This window comes from Poecilia formosa, unplaced genomic scaffold (genome assembly GCF_000485575.1).
Source record: "Poecilia formosa unplaced genomic scaffold, Poecilia_formosa-5.1.2 Scaffold290, whole genome shotgun sequence".
Taxonomy (NCBI): domain Eukaryota; kingdom Metazoa; phylum Chordata; class Actinopteri; order Cyprinodontiformes; family Poeciliidae; genus Poecilia; species Poecilia formosa.
Window position 1 is genome coordinate 635275 of NW_006800229.1, and position 2544 is coordinate 637818.

At 38.7% G+C, this 2544-nt stretch overlaps 1 protein-coding gene across 1 annotated transcript in view; it reads right to left on the minus strand.

Annotated features, from left to right (window-relative positions):
- Positions 1-2344, minus strand: part of enox2 (ecto-NOX disulfide-thiol exchanger 2) — a 194778-nt gene extending 192434 nt beyond the window's left edge. The window contains exon 1 of the mRNA XM_007571927.2: positions 2152-2344. The gene's annotated coding sequence lies outside the window, so the exon portion shown is untranslated. The remainder of the gene's footprint in view (positions 1-2151) is intronic.
- Positions 2345-2544: the final 200 nt, after the last annotated feature.

The window sequence follows — 2544 nt, forward strand, 5'->3', positions numbered from 1 at the left end:
CCTTTCTCTGTTCCTATAGCTGGCCCATGTCCCAGCGTTTCTCTACCCTGTAGCTAACCCATCTCCCAATGTTTCTCTGCTCCTATAGCTGGCCCATGTCCCAGCCTTTCTCTGTTCCTATAGCTGGCCCATGTCCCAGCGTTTCTCTACCCTGTAGCTAACCCATCTGCCAATGTTTCTCTGCTCCTATAGCTGGCCCATCTCCCAGCGTTTCTCTGCTCCTACAGATGGCCCATGTCCCAACGTTTCTCTGTCCCTGCAGCTGGCCCATGTCCCACCATCTCACCTTTCTAGTTATCTAGTTGGCTGATCACCTGTTCCTTACTTTCTTCTCTGCATTCTTAAGTCAGCTCACAAGTTCTAGGTCTCATTTTCCCTCGGGCCTCGGCCCCAGCCCCTTTTTGGGGGAGAGCATCCCTAATCAGCTTCCGGGATGTTCATCCGAGTTCACAGCAAATCTCAGCTTAAATCAGCTGCCGGGGCCCGAGTGCCAAAGAATTGTTATTCATTCCTGTCATTAAATCTTTTAATAGTTTTTTTCTTTTTCTCCGTCTGAGTCTTTCCAGATTGAAGTAAACCATGTTGCACAAATCTTGTCGACATATGATTCTTTAAGTTAACTATTCATGTGCCAATACTACTGTTATAACAAAAAAACTTGATAATTTGTTTCACTAAAAAAAAAAAGCAATCCGTTTGTTTACTGGAAAATAATTAAAATATTTTAATACATTTCTATTTTACTGGCAGAACAAATCCCATAAAGTAATAAAGCTCACAGAAGAGATACCTCAAACAAGCAATTTTCCATTGCTGTAGTCCTATACAGTCAGGCTGGGTATTCAGTATAGCTGTAGAAAAGACATGACTGAGGAAGAGAGCATTAGTCCCTGAGCTCCATCTTAAGCCGTATGTTTATTATTAATGATTTTGGCTGAATGCCGACATTGATTCAGACTCTAAAAGTAGGCCTGGACATCTTCTATACTCTAATGTCAAAATTCAACAGCTAAAAGTTGCAGGACACCAGACCTTAAGGTCTGGATTTGAAAACCCATGGAATTTAGGTCTGTACTCTTATAGGGCCAATGTGTCAAAATGAATATGCTTTGAGCTAAACTCTAAATTCCTGTTCTTCTGGTATATTCAGGGTTATTCTCCTGCTAGAATGTTGACCTCCACACCACTCTCATGCCATTTCTTCCAGGATTAGTCAAAATAAGGCAAGTGTAGCACCATTCTTCCACGAGGTAATTTTAGAAAGTTTTGCACTAAGAAGAGGTAAAGTCGTCACTTTCTAAAACAGAAATATGTTGCTAATAACGCAGACACCCGCCTCAATTATTCGCAGAAAACCTGCTTTTTCATAGATTTTTTTTGCAGCACATATCTGAAATATTTGCAAGAATATGCAGCTTTGTAAACTGAAATACCTATGCTACTCGACATGGTATTGGCCAACATTTGTAAAGCAGCCAATTAAGGGTAAATAAATGTTATTTTCCAATCAGTGTCAAGGAAAATGACATCTTATTTAGATTGGCTGTAACCCCAAGAGTAGAAATGAAGAAGACTGTAAATATTACTTTCTGTTGTAGTATGACAGTTTCCACTGTGCGTATTAATGCATATTAAGATACATTTGGTCCACGAACTATTAAAATAGGCGGCTCTAAGCATTTTTAGAGGGAGTCTCAAGTCTGTGAAATTTGCTAAAAGCAAAAATAAAGCCTTCAAAGAAAATAAAAGTAGGAAACAACTAGTTTCCCATCAAACTTGCTCGACTAATATGCCATCTACGTATATTCCTACTTTCTGAACACCTGCAACATTTAGTTTGTAGCCTTCAACAACACAACTTTCTCTCCTAGCTTTAATTTATTATGCAAAAGTATGCTCTCAAAACTTAGCAGATGCTGTACTCTGATATTTATTCTAAAACAGGACCTGCAACTTACTACGACAGAGATGCATAACAGCAACTCTACTTAATTAACCTAAAAGTTATATAAAAACAATAAAAAAGTAGTTTAAAGACAATTCGTGGTTACAAAACGCCATAAAGAAAACTTATGCATGCATTTATGTATTCAAACTCAACGGTAGCGCCAAGGAAGTGACATAAGAAAGCGAAGAGAAAAAAAGAAGTACCTCTCTGAGGAGCGTGTCCTCTCTCATGCCCTCTGAGCTTGTGACAGGGTTCCTACGAACGCATGTTTTACTGTGAAGTTTCTATTTCTCCACTTCGCCGAGTTACTAGGTAACATCTCTGTTAGCAACGAGAAATGTCAAACAATGGCGGAGCTGTGACAGGAGCAAAGTACGGGAAGCGGAAGGTCCACACGTGCTTTTTCGATGACGTTGTGTTTTGGTTGGTTTGTTTTAGGGCACGTCATATCAGTAAAACGTACTTTCAAAATAAAAGCATGTAATTCATTCCTACACTTTCTGTAACTAATAACTGGTAATCGTGTTTTTTTTTAAATTATTAGTTATTTAAATTAATAAGCACTTTCATTTGTGCAAACAATGAAAAAATAATTA